The sequence below is a fragment of the Erpetoichthys calabaricus genome, chromosome 2 (genome assembly GCF_900747795.2).
Source record: "Erpetoichthys calabaricus chromosome 2, fErpCal1.3, whole genome shotgun sequence".
Lineage (NCBI taxonomy): Eukaryota > Metazoa > Chordata > Cladistia > Polypteriformes > Polypteridae > Erpetoichthys > Erpetoichthys calabaricus.
Window position 1 is genome coordinate 340,855,388 of NC_041395.2, and position 19,665 is coordinate 340,875,052.

The window sequence follows — 19,665 nt, forward strand, 5'->3', positions numbered from 1 at the left end:
AACATTTTACCAGTGCTCTTAGAAAAGAGAAAATCAGCAATTTCTGAAAATGTCTGCTATTGCACAATGAGCGCAGCAACAAGCCATGGAATTAAAGAATGAGTTTAATTAACAGCAAGACTCGGCGCCTAATTAAGCAACTGGTTGGAGTTTGAGGCCCTGACTTAGTTGGTCTTCTGTTGGCTCACTCACTTCACAAAGAAAGAAATGAAGCAATACAGAGGAACGATGAAAAAATTCAGGGGAACGAATCTTAAAAAAACAAGTCAATAAAAATTAATTCTAAAGAAGTTAATCAAGTTAATTAAGAAAAGGGTGAGAATGAAAACCTGCAGCCACTGCGGCCCTCCAGGACCAGAGTTTGAGAACCCTGTTCTACATGAAGCTTCAGCCAATGAGTAAGAAGGAGACCTGACCAATGAAAGAGGATGGATTGCGGGTCTTCATGTCAATTGCTTGTTTGTGTGTACATGCACACGTTCCCTTCCTCGTTCATGAGAGCGTTTTATGGAAATGTTCTCGTTAAAATTGCTCTAATGCTCCGTTGTCATGTATTATTTTTGCATACAACAGTATTGGGCCAAAATGTGATTTATGTGTTTAATGAAGTAAATAAGCAAAACTTTTGAATGCTTTCATCTTCAAAATAGCTGAGTAAATCCCTAAACCCTAACCTAAACGTAATACCATGCCTACACTTTCTCACTTGTTGGTTTCTAGACTGAATGTGTAGCTGCTGTCTTCACATGACTTTACTGGCACACAGCGTATTTTTTCCACGAATTTCCTCTTCTCATCTTTTTGTTCTATATCCAGTTTTACTAGTTTTATAATTACAAGTAAAATTACCTCTAACTGAGGCACTAAAATGGAATCCAAAGCACTTCAGAATAAACATCTGCCACTCTCACTGTAAATACAAGGAAACAATAGCCCTTCCTGTAAATGTGGTTTGAGCTGCTAATTACTACGGTGAGATGTTTTAAAAAAGGCAGGGTGATGCTAAGCAACTCAGTTACTCTGCTGGCACACAAACAGAAGAGTTATGAAAATCTGTTTACTGTGGTTTTAAGCAGTTTATTGTGAAAGGTTAAAGATGCTACACGAGGTAATTTAATCTACACCTGAGTCCTTTTACCTTTCGAGGTTTGAACTATGAAAAAACACTCACTAAGACCAAACAGCATAATAAACAGCATAATAAGTTTAGAAGTTTTGTGCATTCTGTATGACAGAACACAGGCAGGTAAAGCGATTTACTTAGGGTTACTAAGTAAGTGATGAATGGGGAATGATCAAACAACAACAAGTCTTGTGGGTGGCAATGGTCCTAATAGCTGAGGTCTGTTTGTCTGTCTAAAGGCAGTATATGTTATACATTGGATTAAGAAAGTGTTGAGACCCCTTGTCACTTTCAGCATACTTTATTGTGTTGTAGATTTCTTTTTAAATGGATAAATTTGCCATTGTCAGCAGCCATACCACATGCACTTCAGAAAAGGTCATCCACGTGATGCTAAGCATGTTCAGGCCCGGCCAGTACTTGGATCGGAGACCATCTAGGAAAAGCTTGTGTTGTTTCTGGAAGAGGTGTTAGTGAGAGCCAACAGGGGGCGCCTACCCTGTGGTCTGAATGTGAATCTCAATGCCCCAGGGCAGTGACGGGGACACTGTACTGTACAAATGTCTCCATCCTTCGGATGAGATGTAAAACCGAGGTCCTGACTCACTGTGGTCATTAAAAATCCCTGTGTATCCCTCGTAAAGAGCAGGGTGTATCCCGATGTCCAGGCTAAATTGCCCTCCACAGCCTAGTCATTTTGACCTCCTAATAATCCCCTGCCTCTAATTGTCCATCTCTCTCACCACCTAATAATTAACATGTGGTGAGCGTACTGGAACCAGAATGGCTGCCATAACATCATATAGGTGGACGCTACACATTAGTGGTGGTAGAAGTGGCTCCTCACTTACTGGAGCACTTTGAATAATTGGAAAACTATAGTGCTATATAAATGTAAAGAATTATTATTACTGTTGCCCTTCAGTCTACATTCAAAACCCCATAATAACAAAGTGAACATGTGTTTCCAGAAAGGTTTGCAAATTTATTCAAAATCAAAAACTGAAATATCTCATTCCTAGAAGCATTCAGACCCTTTGCTGTGGCCCTCCAAATTGTTTTCAGGTGTCTCCTGTTTGCTTATATTCTCTTTGAGATGTTGCGAGAAATTGACTGAAGTCCACCTGTGGCAAAATGAATTGACTGGACCTTGTTTAGAAAGACACACATGTACCTGTGTATATAGAAGGTGTGAAGGATGCCATATGAGGACTGGCATCCCTGGCCAGACCTGTGCTGGGATCCTTGACCAGACAGGATGCCAATGGCATGGAAGGACTGGGGGAAGTCAACTTGTTCAGGGCATTGTCTTCCCAGAGCCACTAAATGACAACCCCCCTGAGTTATGGTACCACCACAGATTCCCACAGGGCACATTGGAAATTGTAGTTCACTGCCTAAGCCCTGTTGAATTCCATGGACACTGCCAAGGGCCGCAGAAGAAACCAGCAAGCCCATTTTGTCAGGTCCAGTCTTACCCAGAAGTGCTTGCAAGCCATAGTTTTGGGACACTGGAAGTACTCTCGGGTTTTATATAACAGGGGCAGCCCTGGATCAATCTGGGAGCCAGATTTGAGAAGAGATGGACAAAGCTTGATGAAAGAGGAGCGGAGGAGGTAGGCAGAGATGGCAGAGAGTGTTGATTGTGAGAAACAGAGGGTGTGTTGTGAGAAATGATTACCAATGTAAGAGTTTCACACAAAATAAAGCCCTTTGAAAAGAGCAAACTTGTGTCTGAGCCTGTGTGTTGGGAGTTTGGGGAGGTGCAGCATCCCCTGGGGACCACAAAGGTCTCACAAACAACACTGTATCTTAGGACAAAAACCAAGGCATGAAGTTCAAGGGACGCTCTGTAAATCTCCACCATTAAATTATAGTGACGAACGGATCAAGGCAAATGAGATAAAACCATTTCCCAAGGAGCACAGCGGCATCAAGAATTGTGAAATGGAAGAAGTTTGGAATCACTAGGACTCTTCCTAGAGTTGGCTGTCTAGCCAAACTTTTAACCAGGTAAAGAAAGTCTTTGGTCAAGAACCCAGTGGTTGCTGTAACAGAACTTCAGAAGTCTTTTACTGAAATTGGAAATCCTGTTGGAAAGGTGACCATCCTAGCAGCACTCCATCAATCAGAAGTTAAAAGACTCTGAGAGCACAAGGAAAAATATTCTCTGGTCTGATGAGACAAATATCGAACTCCTTGGGCAAAGCTCCAAGCACTATGTCTGGTAAAGAACAGGTACTGCTTATCACCTCCCTAATATCAAACCAATGGTGAAGCTTGGTAGTAGCAGCATCACGCTATGGAAGTGCTTCTCAGCAGGCACAAGGAGACTGGTCAGAAGTGAAGGAAGGACAAATACAATCAAATACACAGAGGTCCTTTAAGAAAACCTGCTGCAGACTACACGTGAACTGAGACTCACATTTCACCATGACAGTGACCTGAAGCCCACAACCAAGACAACATTATAGTGGCTTTGAGACAAGTCTATGACTCTCCTTGAGTGGCCCAAGCAAACCCAAGACTTTAGACCTATGGGAAATCTGTCAAGAGACCTGAAGATGCCAGTTTACAGACATTTCCCTTCCAATCAGAGCTTGAGAGGATCTGTCAGGACGAGTGGGATAAACTTGTTCAAATCCAACAACAACAACAACAACATTTATTTATAAAGCACATTTTCATACAAAAAGTAGCTCAAAGTGCTTTACATAATGAAGAGAAGAAAAATAAAAGACAAAATAAGAAATTAAAATAAGGCAACATTAATTAACATAGAAAGGAGTAAGGTCTGATGGCCAGGGTGGACAGAAAAAACAAAAAAAAACTCCAGAAGGCTGGAGAAAAAAATAAAATCTGTAGGGGTTCCAGGCCACGAGACCGCCCAGTCCCCTTTGGGCATTCTACCTAACATAAATGAAATAGTCCTCTTGGTAGTTCGGTTTTTCACAGAGTCACTTGATGCTGATGGTCATACAGACTTCTGGCTTTTAATCCATCCATCATTGTTGGAACATCATGGTGCTTTGGGTAGATGGTGGTGGTGCCGGCCACCACCAACAGGACACCGGAAAAGGAAACAGAAGAGAGAGTAGGGGTTAGTACGGATTTTGAATGAATAGTTATTATAATGAATTAGATATACAGAGTATCAGGATTAAATTACAGTGAAGTTATGAGAAGGCCATGTTAAAATAATGTGTTTTCAGTAGTTTTTTAAAGTGCTCCACTGTATTAGCCTGGCGAATTCCTACTGGCAGGCTATTCCAGATTTTAGGTGCATAACAGCAGAAGGCCGCCTCACCACTTCTTTTAAGTTTTGCTCTTGGAATTCTAAGGAGACACTCAGTTGAGGATCTGAGGTTACGATTTGGAATATAAGGTGTCAGACATTCCGATATATATGCCGGGGCGAGATTATTTAAAGCTTTATAAACCATAAGCAGAATTTTAAAGTCAATTCTGAATGACATAGGTAACCAGTGTAGTGACATCAAAACTGGAGAAATGTGTTCGGATTTTCTTTTCCTGGTAAGGATTCCAGCAGCTGCATTCTGCACTAGTTGCAAACGATTGATGTCTTTTTTGGGTAGTCCTGAGAGGAGTGCGTTACAGTAATCTAGCCGACTGAAAACAAACGCATGAACTAATTTCTCTGCATCTTTCGATGATATAAGAGGTCTAACTTTTGCTATGTTTCTTAGGTGAAAAAATGCTGTCCTAGTGATCTGATTAATATGCGGTTTAAAATTCAGATTACAATCAACGGTTACCCCTAAGCTTTTTACCTCCGATTTGACTTTTAATCCTAATGCATCCAGTTTATTTCTAATAGCCTCATTGTATCCATTATTGCCAATCACTAAGATTTCGGTTTTTTCTTTATTTAATTTGAGAAAGTTACTATTCATCCATTCTGAGATACAAGTTAGACATTGTGTTAGCGAATCAAAAGATTTGGGGTCATCAGGTGCTATTGATAAATACAGCTGTGTGTCATCAGCATAGCTGTGGTAGCTCACGTTGTGCCCTAAGATAATCTGACCTAATGGAAGCATGTAGATTGAGAAGAGCAGTGGACCCAGGATAGAGCCTTGTGGAACACCATATAGGATATCATGTGTCTTTGAGTTATAATTACCACAACTAACAAAGAATTTTCTCCCTGCCAGGTAGGATTCAAACCAATTTAAGACACTGCCAGAGAGGCCCACCCATTGACTAAGGCGATTCATAAGAATATTATGATCAATGGTGTCAAATGCGGCACTCAGATCTAAGAGGATGAGAACAGATAAATGGCCTCTGTCTGCATTTACCCGCAAGTCATTTACTACTTTAACGAGTGCAGTTTCTGTGCTGTGATTTGTTCTAAAACCTGACTGAAATTTATCAAGAATAGCATGTTTATTGAGGTGCTCATTTAACTGTATAATGACTGCCTTCTCTAGAATTTTACTTAAGAAAGGCAGGTTAGAGATGGGTCTATAATTTTCAAGAGCAGAGGGATCGAGATTATTTTTCTTAAGTAGGGGTTTAAATACCGCAGTCTTAAGACATTCTGGGAAGACTCCCGTATCTAATGACGAATTTACTATGTCAAGAATATTATCGATTAGCACGCCCAATACTTCTTTGAAAAAACTTGTTGGTATTGGGTCAAGGACGCAGGTGGAGGGTTTCATTTGAGAAATTATTTTATGTAAATCAGGTAAATCTATCCTAGTGAAAGACTTTAATTTGTTTATTATGGGGTACTGGGGTTTAGGAGGATCCTTAGTGTTGGGGAGATATACTATGTTATTTCTAATATCAGTAATTTTTTGATTGAAAAATACAGCGATAGCCTCACAGGTTTTACTGGAAGTACTTAGGAGGCATTCCTTTGAGTTACCTGGGTTTAACAGATGATCAATTGTCGAAAATAAGACTCTGGGATTACTAGTATTGTTATTTATAATCTTAGAGAAATAGCAGCGCCTCTCAAGACGGACTGTGTTATTGTATTCTGTTATTTTAACTTTTAATATTTCATAGTCAATAGTTAGTTTAGTTTTCCTCCATTTACGCTCAGCTCTACGGCATGTTCTCTTTAAATCAGACACTCTTTGGGTCTTCCATGGTATAACAATGCTAGAAGATTTTTTAACTGTCTTTTCAGGTGCAACTAAGTCAACAGCAGCCCTCACTTTAGTATTAAATCTTTCCACCTTACTATTTACATTCTCCTTGCTATTATAGTTGGCACTATAAACGGACTGATTGGTTAGAATGTTTGAAAGTTTTAAAGCTGCTGATGAGTCAAAGAACCGTTTTTTAACAATATGCTTTTCATGAGTGTTTTCTATCATTATTTCTATATTAAAGAGTAGAAGAAAATGGTCTGATAGACCAATATCAATGACCTGCTTTATATCAACTTTTAGTCCTTTAGTAATTACTAAGTCTAACGTATGACCTGCTTTATGTGTAGGCTGATTAATGAGCTGTCTCAAATCAAAAGAGTCCAGGAGGTTCATAAATTCTTTTACTTTCTGGTCACATTGATTATCTATATGAAAATTAAAGTCGCCGACTATTAAGAGTGTGTCATAGTTCGTAATTAAGATTGACATCAAGTCAGAGAATTCCTCAAAGAAAGACGCGTTGAATTTTGGAGGTCTATACACGGATAATACTAGAACGTGAGAATCTCCCTGAATAATAATGGCGAGATACTCGAAAGACTTGAATTTACCAAAACTGATATTTTTACATTTTAACCTGCTTGAGTAAATGTTTGCTAGTCCTCCACCTCTCTTTCCTTAGCGATCAGCACGAGTAAAACTGTTAATCCGGAGGCACAGATTTGATTAAAACAGCTGCGCCATCTGAGCTAAGCCACGTTTCACTTAGTGCAATAAAATCTATTTTTTTATCACTAATAAGATCGTTGATAAAAAACGTCTTGTTAGTTAAAGCTCTAACATTTAATAGAGCCATATTCAATGTTTCGGAGGAGCAGAGATGAATACTATGTGCGTTATTGATATATGGAACAGGAATTAAGTTATTTTTATTAGCGCTGCTCTGCGTGTATTTTTTGTTTAATCTATGATATGTTTTTATAGTTTTAATACATTGTTCATCTAAAGTAGTAACTTTAATTAAATTATTGGTGTTTATGCCAGGTTGTTCAAAGCTTGTACAGACTTAACAAAAAGAGTTGAAGCTATAATTGCTACCAAAGATACTCTGACAAACAACTGAATTAAGTGTCTGAATGCTTAAAGATATTAAAGATTTCAGTTTTATAAATAAATTTGCAAAGATTTATCACTTTTTCATTATGGGTTAGTGAATGTAGATAGATGGGTGAAAATGGCAAGATAGATAGATGTGAAAGGCACTATATGATAGATAGATAGATAGATAGATAGATAGATAGATAGATAGATAGATAGATAGATAGATAGATAGATAGATAGATAGATAGATAGATAGATAGATAGATAGATAGATAGATAGATAGATAGATAGATAGATAGATAGATAGATAGATAGATAGATAGATCTGAACACACACCAGAAAAACTATAATGGAAGAAAATGAAAAAGAAAGAAAAACTTCTGGCTTGCCAGTTCCAGTCCCAATAAGGTGCTATAGAGGTGTATTGCCGATGGTTTGAAGGACCCCCCCAGCCATATTTCTTGATGCACCTTTGCTGATTGATTCATTGGCTGAAAGTCGTCAGTGTTAGTGTCCATTGTCTTCATAGTGCCCCCAATACAACAACCTCATTGAAGTCAGGTTGCCCTTCTCAATACCTTCTTTAGGTCATTTTATTGTCATGTTTGTGTCTATGTTTAACTTTGCCAATACTTCAAATAGATGGAGAATATTGCTGCCTACCTCAACAAAATTTCCTTTTGTTTTCACCACTAAGAAAGCACTTTCACTCAAGGTAACTTACAAAAATGAAAGACACATTGGATTGACTGTATAAAAACAAAAATGAACAGGTGGTTTACAAAAATGTTCAGTGTGTGCTCAGCCCATTGTCTACCAGTGTTGTTCAATTCAGAACAGCAATGAGGAACTTTTAAATGTATTATTATTTGTTTCTAAAGCTCCTGATTGCATACCAGTGACAAAATGACAAAGCAACAAAGAGTTTCTTTTACTGATGGTCATACCATACGTGACTGGTGAAAGATAAACAAGTCTTTGTACAAAGTAAAAGACAAAGGGAATAAAAATAGATTTCCTAAGCAAAGCCTTAAAGTTTGTGCTAACCTTTTAAACAAACTGAACTGGGGTCCTTCAACACAACTAGAAAGGTCTGTTTCATAACCAGAATTGTGTATCAACTCTTTCTGCTGTTATTTCATTCGGTGACCTTTAGTCTTGTCAGGCCTTTTTTGTTTGCCTAAGAGGTGGTCCTCACTTTTGCTCCTGGAAGGCCACAATTCATTACAGTTTTCTTTCCCAGCAACATCTTGATTAGAAGTTAATTATTGCTGCAAATAAAACACTGTTTTGGCCTTTGTTATTTTCCCAAAAAACCCCTTAATTGACCATTTTACAAACAAGTATGAACTCACAAACTCCACCCGTGTGGTTACTTAGCAAAAATTTTGATATAGCCAACATACGCCCCTTCTTTCCTGCCATCATCTTTGAAGTCTTCACTGGAGTGCCCTGGGTCTGCCATATTGTCCAGCACTGCACACACAACTATCATAGTGTAGCACCTGTTAGATGAAAGTCTGATGCCACACCAACAGCTTCTTAGTACAGGTGAATCTCATTTTCCATGTACTTCTATCACTTCCAGCCATGCTGTGGGTTTACAGATGGACAACTTTCTGTTGTAGCTCAAACATCTTCTGAAGGTTAGCTACAGATGTCAACAAGCAATTGTGAAGATGATATCATCTATTCAAGTACAAACATACGAAGATCCTTGAATGAGCCTCAGACCCAAAAATCCATTATGAAAACTGAACCAACTGAGTCTCAAAAGCTTAACTCTGGCATGACGGTATGGATGTGGGGTCTCCTGAAATTTGTCTTTGTGTACAACTTGAGCAAGGCAGAAGCTTATGTAAGGTAGGACAACTGATTTCATCATTGTCAGTTGTATTTTTTGTTTTTACTGTATTAGGCCTGGTGATCAATGGTGGACCTACATTTATGGGGCCTTGAAGCTTGATCTGTTATGGGTGTCACTTACTAACCAGTAACAAAGTCTGGGCAACAACTATTATCTTCTTAAATAGGGTTGTTCCACAACAGATCAGGTCAGGTCAGGTCTGATTGGGGAGCATGCACTGGTACGGTGTGTTTCCGCACCTAACAGAAGAAAACGAAACAGCTAGGCAGACACGTGATCCAGCCTCACCCTCTGGAAATGACCCTCTGTCTGCCGCCGCCCGGTGTTGCATGGACATCCCTTTGGCCTGGTCCAGCCTGGTCCTGCAAGCCAGATCACCCTAGGGGAATTGTGCTACATGGCCATAGTGCCGTAACTGACACTCCCTCACAATACAGGTAATGTACCTATTTCGGGACTCTGTGTGACACAAAGTCAAACCAGCGATACCCAAGGATTCTCAAAAGAAGTCCAGCCTTCATCTCAGGTCATTGGATAGCGTCAATTTCTTGCAAATAGAGAGCACAGCACCAGGACTCTAAAGAATTAGACCTTCATCCTTTTGCAGAGATATCAGGAGCGCCACACACCCCTTTCCAGTGACCTCATGACTCCCCATGCTCTCCCAATCCATCTACTGACTTTATAGGAAGAGTCACCAGAGACATGAATGTCACTACCAAGGTAAGTAAACCTCTCAATGAGGTCGACACTCTCTCCGCAGACAGACACACTGCTGATGGTTGTGCCCAAGAGGTCATTAAAGGCCTGATCTTGGTTTTTATCAGGACCCTCGCAAGCCCAGACACACAGACTCCTCACTCAGTCTCTTGAGAGCCCTGATCAGAATCACCACAATTTTATTTTTTTGACACTTTATTAACCTTTTATGAAAGAATTTTATTCTGTGATAGAGTACCACATCAAGACTTATGAAGTTTCATTAGAGAGAAATGAGGACTAGAGATGTGTGTGAGGATTGTCTGAGGGAACGAGTTAAAAGCAGTGTTGGGGTAACAGACAAGATTCCAGTTAGCAGAGGATTTCTTGAAGTCCTTACCTCATTGATCTGGTTATGGATTTGTTGACTCGTGGGATAAAAGACCAATCCCCCTGGTGCAGGCTTTTTGTCGATGACATTGTGTTGTGTGGCACCAGAAAAGGAGAAGTGAAGAGGAAGATGGAAGAATGGAGAAGGGCTTTGAAAAACAGAGGGTTGAACATAAATAGGAAGAAGAAGACAAAATGTATGACCATCCAGAAATTCACCTGCAGGTGTTGGAGCATAAAATGCACTGGAGATTCTTACCTTGAAAGAAGTCCCTAGAAGTTGAAGGATAGGAAAACAGAGTAATTAGTTGTATTGCAACAAACAATAAGGTGGACTCAACCCAATCAAGTTGAGCCCCGATAAGCCAAAAAGTATAAGATATATCACCATTTCTTATCATCCTGATCTCAATAGAAGCAGCTCATTTGATGCTTACCCTGACTCCCCATTCCAGCTGGCCCCTCTCAGGCCGTACTTGTAGCCACCAATATTTCCTGTATATTGCCATTCAGTATCATTCCTTGCTTCCCTTATTTCCTAACCAACCATCAAGTGCTCCCCCTTCTCTGACCTCAGGCTGTCTCCATTCATCATTCTCCCTCTTCTCTGTCCTTTTGGGTTATTAAATATTGGTGGTTTCTCTCTGAGCTCAATTAAAAAAGAAATATGGCATATGCCCTTATTTAACTATTTACTTGGCATACCTGATTCATGTAAAAGTTCACAATAAGTTTAATGCTTCTAAAAGTTCATACTAAGTTTATATCTACTTGTGTCCATACATGACTTTTTATTTTCTATACAGGGAGAGCTATTGAAAACAGTGGATGCATTTAAACATCAAGGATAAGTGGTAGCCCAAGAGGGAGAATTAAATGCAGAGATAACCCAAAGAGTGCAGTGTGGTTGAAACAATTGGAAGAATTGTCCTCACAGGTGGCGCAGTGGTAGTGCTGCTGCTTTGCAGTAAGGAGACTGTGGAAGATTGTGGGTTCGGTTCCTCCCTGTGTGGATAGCGCTTTGAGTGCTGAGAAAAGTGCTATATAAATGTAATGAATTATTATTATTATTATTAATGAATGAGGAGTGTTGTGTGAATGAAGAATTAAGGTCAAGGTTAAACATAAGTACAGTGGTAAGACCAGCAATGATGTATGGAGCTGAAACATGGGAAGTAAATAGGACCACAGCAGGAGAAGAAGTTGGATGTGATGGAAATAGGAAATTTGAGATGGATATATAGAGTTACAGAAAACTGACAGAATAAGAAAGAGATTTTCAACAAAACAAAAGTGGTAGAGATATCCACGAAAGTACAGGAAAGCTGGTTGAAGTGGTATGGACATGAGATGAGGAGATACTGTATGTGGGCAGAAGAGTGATGTGAATGAAAGTCTAGGGGATGAAAAACTGTAAGGAAGGTGGTCAAAGTAGAGATGGAGGGATAAAGTCAGTGAAAATCTGAAGGAAAAGGGCTTGACTGACAAGGAAATACAGGACCGAGCTGTACGGGGAACAATAGATCAAGAACATCAACCCCACATAGAAGTGGGAGAAGACGATGAAGAAGAAGACTTCAATAATTATATTATTTTGCATTGAATTACACTAAACCTCTCTCTATATAAATTCAAACGTCTGTCTGTCTGTCTATATGTCTGTCCGCTTTTCACGAGAGAATTCCTTAATGGATTTAGATCGGGTTTTTTTTCTAGAATTTGTTTGAACATTCTGGTTGATTTTGTGACCTCTCTCATCGTGCTAAGTATCATAGTTCAGTTGAGGTACCGATTTATTTGCACGAATCCGAAAGACACGCAGTGGGCTGAGGGGAGAGGGACGGGGCCTTGGGGCGTATCTTACATCTGCTTAGATAGATAGATAGATAGATAGATAGATAGATAGATAGATAGATAGATAGATAGATAGATAGATAGATAGATAGATAGATAGATAGATAGATAGATAGATAGATAGATAGATAGATAGATAGATAGATAGATAGATAGATAGATAGATAGATAGATAGATCTGAACACACACCAGAAAAACTATAATGGAAGAAAATGAAAAAGAAAGAAAAACTTCTGGCTTGCCAGTTCCAGTCCCAATAAGGTGCTATAGAGGTGTATTGCCGATGGTTTGAAGGACCCCCCCAGCCATATTTCTTGATGCACCTTTGCTGATTGATTCATTGGCTGAAAGTCCTCAGTGTTAGTGTCCATTGTCTTCATAGTGCCCCCAATACAACAACCTCATTGAAGTCAGGTTGCCCTTCTCAATACCTTCTTTAGATCATTTTATTGTCATGTTTGTGTCTATGTTTAACTTTGCCAATACTTCAAATAGATGGAGAATATTGCTGCCTCCCTCAACAAAATTTCCTTTTGTTTTCACCACTAAGAAAGCACTTTCACTCAAGGTAACTTACAAAAATGAAAGACACATTGGATTGACTGTATAAAAACAAAAATGAACAGGTGGTTTACAAAAATGTTCAGTGTGTGCTCAGCCCATTGTCTACCAGTGTTGTTCAATTCAGAACAGCAATGAGGAACTTTTAAATGTATTATTATTTGTTTCTAAAGCTCCTGATTGCATACCAGTGACAAAATGACAAAGCAACAAAGAGTTTCTTTTACTGATGGTCATACCATACGTGACTGGTGAAAGATAAACAAGTCTTTGTACAAAGTAAAAGACAAAGGGAATAAAAATAGATTTCCTAAGCAAAGCCTTAAAGTTTGTGCTAACCTTTTAAACAAACTGAACTGGGGTCCTTCAACACAACTAGAAATGTCTGTTTCATAACCAGAATTGTGTATCAACTCTTTCTGCTGTTATTTCATTCGGTGCCCTTTAGTCTTGTCAGGCCTTTTTTGTTTGCCTAAGATGTGGTCCTCACTTTTGCTCCTGGAAGGCCACAATTCATTACAGTTTTCTTTCCCAGCAACATCTTGATTAGAAGTTAATTACTGCTGCAAATAAAACACTGCTTTGGCATTTGTTATTTTCCCAAAAACCCCCTTAATTGACCATTTTACAAACAAGTATGAACTCACAAACTCCACCCGTGCGGTTACTTAGCAAAAATTTTGATATAGCCAATGTACGCCCATTCTTTCCTGCCATCATCTTCGAAGTCTTCACTGGAGTGCCCTGGGTCTGCCATATTGTCCAGCACTGCACACACAACTATCATAGTGTAGCACCTGTTAGATGAAAGTCTGATGCCACACCAACAGCTTCTTAGTACAGGTGAATCTCATTTTCCATGTACTTCTATCACTTCCAGCCATGCTGTGGGTTTACAGATGGACAACTTTCTGTTGTAGCTCGAACATCTTCTGAAGGTTAGCTACAGACGTCAACAAGCAATTGTGAAGATGATATCATCTATTCAAGTACAAACATACGAAGATCCTTGAATGAGCCTCAGACCCAAAAATCCATTATGAAAACTGAACCAACTGAGTCTCAAAAGCTTAACTCTGGCATGACGGTATGGATTTGTGGTCTCCTGAAATTTGTTTTTGTGTACAACTTGAGCAAGGCAGAAGCTTATGTAAGGTAGGACAACTGATTTCATCAATGTCAGTTCTATTTTTTGTTTTTACTGTATTAGGCCTGGTGATCAATGGTGGACCTACATTTTTGGGGCCTTGAAGCTTGATCTGTTATGGGTGTCACTTACTAACCAGTAACAAAGTCTGGGCAACAACTATTATCTTCTTAAATAGGGTTGTTCCACAACAGATCAGGTCAGGTCAGGTCTGATTGGGGAGCATGCACTGGTACGGTGTGTTTCCGCACCTAACAGAAGAAAACGAAACAGCTAGGCAGACACGTGATCCAGCCTCACCCTCTGGAAATGACCCTCTGTCTGCCGCCGCCAGGTGTTACATGGGCATCCCTTTGGCCTGGTCCAGCCTGGTCCTGCAAGCCAGATCACCCTAGGGGAATTGTGCTACATGGCCATAGTGCCGTAACTGACACTCCCTCACAATACAGGTAATGTACCTATTTCGGGACTCTGTGTGACACAAAGTCAAACCAGCGATACCCAAGGATTCGCCAAAGAAGTCCAGCCTTCATCTCAGGTCATTGGATAGCGTCCATGTCTTGCAAATAGAGAGCACAGCACCAGGACTCTAAAGAATTAGACCTTCATCCTTTTGCAGAGATATCAGGAGCGCCACATACCCCTTTCCAGCGACCTCATGACTCCCCATGCTCTCCCAATCCATCTACTGACTTTATAGGAAGAGTCACCAGAGACATGAATGTCACTACCAAGGTAAGTAAACCTCTCAATGAGGTCGACACTCTCTCCGCAGACAGACAAACTGATGATGGTTGTGCCCAAGAGGTCATTAAAGGCCTGATCTTGGTTTTTATCAGGACCCTCGCAAGCCCAGACACACAGACTCCTCACTCAGTCTCTTGAGAGCCCTGATCAGAATCACCACAATTTTATTTTTTTGACACTTTATTAACCTTTTATGAAAGAATTTTATTCTGTGATAGAGTACCACATCAAGACTTATGAAGTTTCATTAGAGAGAAATGAGGACTAGAGATGTGTGTGAGGATTGTCTGAGGGAATGAGTTAAAAGCAGTGTTGGGGTAACAGACAAGATTCCAGTTAGCAGAGGATTTCTTGAAGTCCTTACCTCATTGATCTGGTTATGGATTTGTTGTCTCGTGGGATAAAAGACCAATCCCCCTGGTGCAGGCTTTTTGTCGATGACATTGTGTTGTGTGGCACAGAAAAGGAGAAGTGAAGAGGAAGATGGAAGAATGGAGAAGGGCTTTGAAAAACAGAGGGTTGAACATAAATAGGAAGAAGAAGACAAAATGTATGACCATCCAGAAATTCACCTGCAGGTGTTGGAGCATAAAATGCACTGGAGATTCTTACCTTGAAAGAAGTCCCTAGAAGTTGAAGGATAGGCAAACAGAGTAATTAGTTGTATTGCAACAAACAATAAGGTGGACTCAACCCAATCAAGTTGAGCCCCGATAAGCCAAAAAGTATAAGATATATCACCATTTCTTATCATCCTGATCTCAATAGAAGCAGCTCATTCGATGCTTACCCTGACTCCCCATTCCAGCTGGCCCCTCTCAGGCCGTACTTGTAGCCACCAATATTTCCTGTATATTGCCATTCAGTATCATTCCTTGCTTCCCTTATTTCCTAACCAACCATCAAGTGCTCCCCCTTCTCTGACCTCGGGCTGTCTCCATTCATCATTCTCCCTCTTCTCTGTCCTTTTGGGTTATTAAATATTGGTGGTTTCTCTCTGAGCTCAATTAAAAAAGAAATATGGCATATGCCCTTATTTAACTATTTACTTGGCATACCTGATTCATGTAAAAGTTCACAATAAGTTTAATGCTTCTAAAAGCTCATACTAAGTTTATATCTACTTGTGTCCATACATGACTTTTTATTTTCTATACAGGGAGAGCTATTGAAAACAGTGGATGCATTTAAACATCAAGGATAAGTGGTAGCCCAAGAGGGAGAATTAAATGCAGAGATAACCCAAAGAGTGCAGTGTGGTTGAAACAATTGGAAGAATTGTCCTCACAGGTGGCGCAGTGGTAGTGCTGCTGCTTTGCAGTAAGGAGACTGTGGAAGATTGTGGGTTCGGTTCCTCCCTGTGTGGATAGCGCTTTGAGTACTGAGAAAAGTGCTATATAAATGTAATGAATTATTATTATTATTAATGAATGAGGAGTGTTGTGTGAATGAAGAATTAAGGTCAAGGTTAAACATAAGTACAGTGGTAAGACCAGCAATGATGTATGGAGCTGAAACATGGGAAGTAAATAGGACCACAGCAGGAGAAGAAGTTGGATGTGATGGAAATAGGAAATTTGAGATGGATATGTAGAGTTACAGAAAACTGACAGAATAAGAAAGAGATTTTCAACAAAACAAAAGTGGTAGAGATATCCACGAAAGTACAGGAAAGCTGGTTGAAGTGGTATGGACATGAGATGAGGAGATACTGTATGTGGGCAGAAGAGTGATGTGAATGAAAGTCTAGGGGATGAAAAACTGTAAGGAGGGTGGTCAAAGTGGAGATGGATGGATAAAGTCGGTGAAAATCTGAAGGAAAAGGGCTTGACTGGCAAGGAAATACAGGACAAAGCTGTACGGGGAACAATAGATCAAGAACATCAACCCCACATAGAAGTGGGAGAAGACGATGAAGAAGAAGACTTCAATAATTATATTATTTTGCATTGAATTACACTAAACCTCTCTCAATATAAAATCCAACGTCTGTCTGTCTGTCTGTATGTCTGTCCGCTTTTCACGAGAGAATTACTTAATGGATTTAGATCGGGTTTTTTTCTAGAATTTGCTTGAACATTCTGGTTGATTTTGTGACCTCTCTCATCGCGCTAAGTATCATAGTTCAGTTGAGGTACCGATTTATTTGCACGAATCCGAGAGACACGCAGTGGGCTGAGGGGAGAGGGATGGAGCCTTGGGGCGTATCTTACATCTGCTTAGATAGATAGATAGATAGATAGATAGATAGATAGATAGATAGATAGATAGATAGATAGATAGATAGATAGATAGATAGATAGATAGATAGATAGATAGATAGATAGATAGATAGATAGATAGATAGAAAGTGTGAAAGAAAAATTAATTTCTTGCAAACTACTATGCGTTAAAAGTTGGCAAAGCAGTTTTACTATAATGGCAGGTAATTCATACAGACGTCTGTCATAAGACAGGGTGAAGTAAGCAGACCTAGGACAACTTTCTTTTTTGGAACGCACAGGAAATGTGACCTTTCCTTCTTTAGGGCCCCATCTGCAGCGTACCCACAGCAGAAACGGTTGGCCAATTTGCGCAATATAAGATGAAATCGTTAGGTAAACTATATTATGTTTTTTGATAAGTAAGTGCCCGTTGCTCTGCCACGGATGTCAAACTGTCCAGCTCCGTGCCTACATTCCTCACCAGTTTGTCCAGGCATGAGGAGTCCCTCTTCTTTATGCTGCCTCCCCAGCACACCACCGTGTAAAAGAGGGAGCTCATCAGAACCGTCTGATAGACCATCTACAGCATCTTATTGCAGCACGCCAGCTTTCTAAGGAAGTATAGTCGGCTATCGAACGAGAGAACTTTTTTCTAGAATTTGCTTGTACATTGATTTTACGACTTCTCTCATTGCGCTGATAGATAGATAGATATCTATCTATCTTAGCGCGATAAGAGAAGTCGTAAAATCAATGTACAAGCAACCGCGATGAGAGAAGTCGTAAAATCAATGTACAAGCAAATTCTAGAAATTAGCGCGATGAGAGAAGTCGTAAAATCAATGTACAAGCAAATTCTAGAAAAAAGTTTTCTCGTTCGATAGAATAATAGTTCGCTTGCAGGAGAGAGATATTTGTGCTATTTGCTGGCCGAGGGGAGGGGGAAGCGTGACAACAGGAGTGGGGAGTTGGTCTTCCTCTGCATTTTGGAGCGTAACTTACCTCCGCTTAGCTAGCAATACCTTTTTGTTTATCCATCCATCCATCCATCCATCATCCAACCCGCTATATCCTAACTATAGGGTCAAGGGGGTCTGCCGGAGCCAATCCCAGGGCGCAAGGCAGGAAACAAACCCTGGGCAGGGCACGCGCACACACACACCCACCGGAGTACCCTAAGGAAACCCACGCAGACACGGGGAGAACATGCAAACTCCACGCAGGGAGGACCCGGGAAGTGAACCCTGGTCTATTAACTGTGAGGCAGCAGCGCTACCCACTGTACCACCATGCCGAATCTATTTGTTTGTTGATTTTTAAAGTCCTGTTTCATTACTATGTTGGTGGAGCCACGGGGAACAGCTAGTTAGTAATATAAAAGTAAACACTTCTCATACAGTAAACATCCAAAAATTTTAGGCAATATAGATTAAAGTCAATTCTGGTGCCATGAAGCTTAAATGAACCCCCACGCCAGACACACACACATCTCTAAAGATCACCAATGATTCTCAAAGGGGATGCCACATCCCCTACTCCAAGGACCAGCTCTGATTCTAAAAGGGGGAATGGCGTGCACAATCGTCTTTGAATCTCCAAAGGGACCCCCAAACCTTTTCTGACGATCATCAAGGAATGGGTCTTGAAGGGCAAGATTGGGTTGTGACCAAAAAAAAAGGTTAAGAGACCCTGGTTTAGGTAAACACTCATAAAAGATTTATCATGCTAATTTATTTATGGCTGGTTTTGGGAAACACTCCTAAAGTAAGAACCAATGCTAAAATGGTGTTCATGATGTTGTAATGCTTTAGGGAGTGACATCGTCAGAAGAACTAAATGAACAGTGTCAGGAGTGCCTATTGTGACCCCCGTAGTGATGTACCCTAATCTGTTGTGATTTTGAAGGGGGGGGTTGAATTGTCTGGTTGTGTTTGTGTGCGGTGGGACTACGAAAAGAAATTGTCACCCTTGAAGGCAGAGTGCTGTAGTTTTGTCCACCGCTATTTATGGGCTGCCATGCAATGCACTCTCATCACCGCCATATTTGTGTCCATGGGTGGGGTTTCACTAAAAGCAAGAACAGGCATCTAATGTGGACATTACTGGAGCAAAAAAAAAAACAGCAACCACTTGAAGCCCTCCAGGGTTTTGATTGAGGAACCCCTGACTTAGATAAAAAAGGCAATTTGTTCAGGGCAGGATACCCAAGATCTAAGAGTACCGCCATTACTATGAACTAAGAACCTCTTAGACTGCACCATGAATCCCAGCAGGCACAGCGTTTATTAAACAAAATAATCTACAACCCTTACAGCGCCAGTTTTTGGGTTTTTTTAATCTTTATTTCACCTTATACAATTTCTCGTATTAGGAATTTGTTAGTTTTCGCATACCCCAGTGTTTAAGGAAATTACGGCACATTGTCTGTTGGGGAAGTATTTGCTTTTGTGGTGTATGATGTCCTGCTTCCATAACCTCAAAAAACCTTCAACACTAAGGGAAAAAGAAGTCTGCTAACTTTGTTTAAGTGTTTTCCCTACTGTTCAAAGGTATGCGGTTCATCCATCCATCCATCCATTCATTATCCGACCCGCTATATCCTAACACAGGGTCTGCTGGAGCCAATCCCAGCCAGCACAGTGTGCAAGGCAGGAACAAACCCCGGGCAGGGCACACACACACACACACACACACACGCACCAAGGACAATTTAGTTTTGCCAATGCACCTAACCTGCATGTCTTTGGACTGTGGGAGGAAACCCACGCAGACACGGGGAGTACATGCAAACTCCACGCAGGGAGGACCCGGGAAGTGAACCCGGGTCTCCTAACTGCGAG

At 40.4% G+C, this 19,665-nt stretch overlaps 2 protein-coding genes across 7 annotated transcripts in view; one reads left to right on the plus strand and one right to left on the minus strand.

Annotated features, from left to right (window-relative positions):
• LOC114647356 (uncharacterized) overlaps nucleotides 1-19,665 on the minus strand; it is a 289,364-nt gene that overhangs the window by 205,345 nt on the left and 64,354 nt on the right. The window lies entirely within an intron of this gene.
• Nucleotides 1-19,665, plus strand: part of LOC114647358 (probable pancreatic secretory proteinase inhibitor) — a 161,537-nt gene that overhangs the window by 126,789 nt on the left and 15,083 nt on the right. The gene's annotated exons all lie outside the window — the stretch shown is intronic.